This window comes from Cucumis melo, chromosome 11 (assembly GCF_025177605.1).
Source record: "Cucumis melo cultivar AY chromosome 11, USDA_Cmelo_AY_1.0, whole genome shotgun sequence".
NCBI lineage: Eukaryota > Viridiplantae > Streptophyta > Magnoliopsida > Cucurbitales > Cucurbitaceae > Cucumis > Cucumis melo.
This window is the reverse complement of record NC_066867.1, coordinates 16,441,910-16,447,909: the sequence shown is the minus strand read 5'-3', so window position 1 is coordinate 16,447,909 and position 6,000 is coordinate 16,441,910.

The following is a 6,000-nucleotide window of genomic DNA, read 5'->3' as shown; positions in this document are numbered from 1 at the left end:
ATCTAATCTCTATTCATTAACTATCGGTCATTCCACTAAAAGCTAATAGTTGCACTCTTCTTACTGTAGATATATTTTTATGTCCTTTAGATATAACCAATCAACAGTGCAATGACCCTTCACAAATTGCTGGTAAGTATAGTTAGGCCAAAAATTACCATTTTGCCCCTATAGTTACATCTAACTCAAATACTATTGATTCCTCTAATGAACAGTAAGTTATAGTCCCACTATAACTCAACTCCTCTTAGGCCAAGAAAGGGTGCGGCGTCACATTTTTCAAGCTTTGGAATCAACCTTGAAGAGAGCAATTTCTCTACTTACTATATCTATATATGAGTGAATTCCTTCTTATGTAGTTGTGTTCCCAGCTCCCCAATCAAACAAATCCCCATAATAGTAATCATATTGAATCGGTGAATTGGCTACTCTCACCCATACAAATCAAAGAACCACATTCATAGGCAGGAGTTCGCAACTCACTCAGGATTCAGGTCTAGTCACCTATGGTCATCCTGGTGAAATGTAGTCTTAGAGTAGTAATGGTGTTAATAAGAGAGACTATTCATTTCATGGTCGGGTCTTATACAAACTCTTTGTATAGAATACCCTTGCTCTAATGTCTCGATATGAATGATTAGATCAAACCATTTATAGCACTTTAGGACAATTGTAACAACTACAAGGCAGACCGTATTCGTAGTGTCACCAGAATAAGATATCTAGCCTTATCCATCTATTATAGACCATTTAGGTTATCACTTAAACATGATCCACTTATATGTCTCCACATACATGTTCAGTTTATAAAAGTAACCTTGGATGTTAGTTTATTGGTTTTATGGGTTAATGCAACTAAATGTCAAATAAAATAAAACACTTTATTTTATTAGATAAATAAAATGTTTGTATAATATATATATTAAAAACTACAAGACCGTGAGATTTAGGGCATCAACCTCAACAATCTCCCACTTATCTTAAAGCTAGTGGGTTGTACAACATAAAAGTTAAAACAATATAATAGTACACAAAACAAGAAACTAGGGCATACAATATGCACCCAGTAAATCTCTAACTTGTCGTTGATTAAATATGGCATGTCACGTTGACCTATATACTCTCTAGTGACCCTTAAACACCTTAGCCGTGAGGGGTTTTGTAAACAGATCAGAAACGTTATGTGTCGAAGCTATCTGTGTGACAATCACGTCCCTTCGATGCACTATCTCTCTAATCAAGTGATACTTGCGTTCAATATGCTTTCCACGATTGTGGCTTTTGGGCTCCCTAGAATTAGCCACAGCCCCACTGCTATCACAGTAAAGAGTAATTGCCTTTAACATGTTTGAAACAACTTCCAAATCAGTTAAGAATTTCCTAAGTCAAACAGCCTCTGTGGCAGCTTCACAAGTTGTGACATGCTCTTCCTCTATGATGGAGTCAATAATACATCCTTGCTTAATATTTCTCCAAACTACAACTCCTCCGTTAAGAGTGAACATTGAACCTAAAGTAAATTTCCTAGAATCTCTATTAGTTTGAAAGAGCCTGTGCTGTAAGAATCAAATCCTTAGAATCATACACAAGCATGTAGTCCCTCGTTCACCTAAGATACTTGAGGATAGTTTTAACGACAGTCCAGTGAGCTAATCCTGATTAGATTGATATCTACTGACTATCCCCACTGATAACAAATGTCAGGTCTAGTACATAACATTGCATACATCAAGCTGTCAACAGCTGATGCATAGGGAATATGTCTTATTTCTCAACCTCTTAGGTGTCTTAGGATATTGTTCCTTAGACAAAGCAACTCCATGCCTAAAAGGTAGTAAGCCTCTCTTGGAGTTTTTCATTGAATATTTAACAATTATCTTGTCAATATACGATGCTTGAGATAAAGCTAGTGATTTGTTTTTACGATCTTTAAAGATCTGAATGCCTAAAACAAATTGTGCCTCTCCCAAATCTTTCATTTGAAATTGGGCCTCCAACCATTATTTAATATCAGTTAGTACACTACATCATTCCCAATGAGTAGGATATCATCTATGTATATAACTAAAAAAGCTACTAAATTTTTAATGATTCTCTTGTAGACACAAGGTTCATCAACAATTTGATCAAGCCATAAGAATTTATTGCGGTATCAAATCTTATGTTCCAAGAACTAGAAGCTTGTTTTAATCAATAAATGGAACGATTAAGCTTGCAAACCTTTTGCTCTTGACCTAGAGTTATGAATCCTTCTAGTTGTTGCATATAGATGGTCTTCTCAAGATTGTCATTCAAAAAAGAAGTCTAAACGTCCATTTGTCAAAACTCATAGTCATAATATGCAATAATGGACAAAAATGTATGACTAGACTTTAACATAGCAACAGGTGAAAACGTCTCCTCATAGTCAACTCCCTTAACTTGGGTATAACCCTTTGTCACTAGTCTAGCTTTAAAAGTTTGTACCTTACCATTTGCACCCCTTTTTCTCTTGTAGATCCATTTACAACTTATAGGTTTTACCCCATCAGGTTGATCTTCAAAATCCCAGACTGAATTAAAGTACATAGACTCCAATTTAAGATCCATAGCTTTGATCCATTCATCTTTATCCATATCCTCCATTGCCTTCTCAAAAGTCGATGGATCCTCAATTTCGCCATCAGGTATGACAGTTAAGGTTTCAGTTAAACTCGTATAACGAATAGGTAAGTTCATAACCCTCCCACTTCATCAAGGTACCCTCAACGATTAAGATTGATGTGACCTAGTAGACGAACCGACATGAACAACTCTTATTAATGCATTAGGATCTTCAACAACTCTTGTTGAAGGTTCAGTAGTTTCATTAGAAAGTTCCTTTAATACTATCTTACTACCCGGTTTGTGGTCCTCTTTTAAAAATTTAGCATTTGTCGATACAAAAACTTTATTATCTTTAGGATCATAGAAGTAACCACCTTTGATTCCTTTGGAGTAGCCAACAAATAAACATAATTTTGAACGAGATTCCAATTTATTAGGATTAGTCTCAAGCACATGTGCTAGACGACCCTAGATTCTAAAATGACGTAAACTACCTTTACGATCATTCCATAATTCCAAGGGTCAGAAACACTTTTAGATAGAACATAATTCAAAATATAGACTGCAGTTTGCATTGCATAACCCCAGAACGAATTAAGAAAGTGAGTCTAATATATCATAAACCAAACCATGCCCAACAAGGTTCGATTTCCTTTATGATACACTATTCTATTGAGGTATACCAGGTGCTGAAAGTTGGAATACAATTTCGCATTCCATCAAATAGTCTTGAAATTTCAAATCCATATACTCTCCACCTCAATTAGATCAAAATGTTTTAATAAGTTTACTTAATGCATTTTCAACTTCAACCTTGTATTCCTTGAACTTTTCAAGCGCTTTAAACTTATTTTTTATTAAGTAAACATACCTATATCTTCAATAGTCATCAGTAAAAGTGATGAAATATTCAAACCTTCCACTTGCCTTAACATTGATAGGACCATAAAAATATGAATGTACAAGTTCCAGGGATTCTTTGGCCCTGTGACCTTTTCCAGTAAAAGGTCTTTTGGTCATCTTACTTTCAAGGCATGACTCACATACAGGTAAAGAATTTTCTTCTAACTCACTTAGAAGTCTATTCTTTATTAATCTCTCAATCCTATTGAGATTTATGTGCTCTAATCTTAAGTGCCAAAGATGAGCATTTTCTTTTGGAGAAATTTTAAGTCTTTTATTTTGAGTCACTACAATTTTGAATATTTCAGTATTAAGGAGGGGTTTAGATGTTAACGATTTTAACACATAAAGATTATTTTCTAACTTTGTAGAACAAATCCCAACATCATTTTTTCAAACAAATACTTTATTTACATTTAAAGTTAAAGAGTGAGATTGTTCTAGTAAGCACTTTACAGAAATCAAATTCCTTTTTAAATTAGAAACAACATATACATTTTCTAATAAAGGAAAATATTTCTATAAACAAAGTCGAAGACCTTCCGCTACAACCGCTGAGACGACATGTCCAGTTCCAACCCGCATCATCATCTCTCCAATCTCCAACTGTCGTCATGAACTAATTTCCTAAAATAAAGAACAAACATGGTTAGTGGCATCTGAATCTATTATCCAGGCTGAATCATTATTTTCCACTAAACAAGTCTCCAGCACTAGTAAATCACATTTACCTTGAATGACCTTCTTCTTTTCTGCCAAGTACTTGGGAAATTTCTCTTCCAATGTCCCTCCTAGTTGCAAAGGAAACATATTTCCTTTGCAGCCTTGGCTTTCTTGTTCGTTTTAGCAACAGCGAGGTTAGCTTTATTTCCTTGACCACCCTTCTTCTTCTTTTTCGACTTCTTAGTGCCAGATGAAGAAGGCATAAACTTAGTTATGGAGGTTGAACCTCTATGAAACTTTCTTGTGGAAGTAGCAACATTTGCCTCTTCCTTCTGTCCCTTGGTTTTCATTAAAGACTTGAAAGTCTATAGCTTGTTGAGAAGGGTGGTAAGGGTATAAGCAATCTTATTCATAACAGCATTGCTTTTAAATTGCAGAAACTCTCTAGTAGAGATTCTAAAATAAAGCTAACCTGACTAGCTTCATCGATGACAATTGCATTCATTTCTGCCACGATGAAATAAACCATCATATTGGGAACATGTTCTCGCACGGAGGCTTCCTCGTTCATACAAACATTATAATATATTTTAGAGCATCATGCTTGATCTGATAAGAGGCCTAACCAAACATCTCCTGCATGGAGTCCATAATCTCATGAACAGCGAGCATTAATTCATGTTTTTTAGCCAATATTTCAAATAATCTTGCCAAGATGTATGCTCGGGCTTTTTCATTTGCCATGACCCAGCGCTCATGTGCTTCTCGGACAGTTCGAGTTGCATTAGCAACTGGGACTTGAGGACACTCCTCAACTAGGACAAATCTAAGGTCATCGATGATTAGCACAACGTTGATAGTGTTTTCTCAAGATGCATAATTATTACCATTAAGTTTATCAGCAGCGAGCATATTCAAAGTAGCACTCATCATTATCAAATTGCTGAAAACATACAATTTCTTTATATTAGTTATACTAGCCTTTTCCATATAGAAAACCAATCAATTTAGAAAACTTTTAATATATCCTAAGTGATATCTATTTTACAATGATGCTTCGTTGAGGTAGGATAAAAACCATCGTAGGCTGATTAATTATCCCTTTACTAATTGAGACAATCTCAACTAAATATTACACCAGAATAACTCTTATTCCTATAATGGTTAGTCATCATCGTTTAGTCATGAAATGATTCACTTAAAAATTTCTTGTAAGTATAACCCTTCATTTTAGATTCTAGAGTTCCATCCTAATAAGTAATCGTAGGGAAAAATCAATTGGAGCAAAAACCAAAAAAATCCTATTCATTTCTAAAGTTTATGTAAAATCTCATGCAAACACCTTCCGTAGATGGACACAAGCAACCATGCCTTGAGGTCGAGCATAAGAATTTACTAGAAACTAATGAAAGAGATCGCAGGATGTGTTGACACAAATCCCTCTCCCACTTACTATAAACATTATCTCCATTCATCTTGTTATTGACTTACGCAAACACCACCCGTAGGGGAACACAAGTAATGGTGCCTCGACCGAGCATAAGTCTCACGGTGTGAATGTTTAAGGAGAAATGTGAAAAGAAAATGAAGTATCATATACCCCATTTCCTCCCACTTAGTGTTTTACTTAAAATTAATTAACTTCAAAAATATGGCTAATTATTTTATCTAAGTTCATTGTTAAATTGGCCCAATATAACTCTTATATTTAATAGTTTAACAATATATGATTATTGTTCATCAAACACTTTGCTAAATATAATCATGTATTGCATGCTTATAAAATATTTGACTAATTCACCTTCCAGGTCAGTTCCCAGGTAGGGGTACCCTAGCCTAGACAGAACC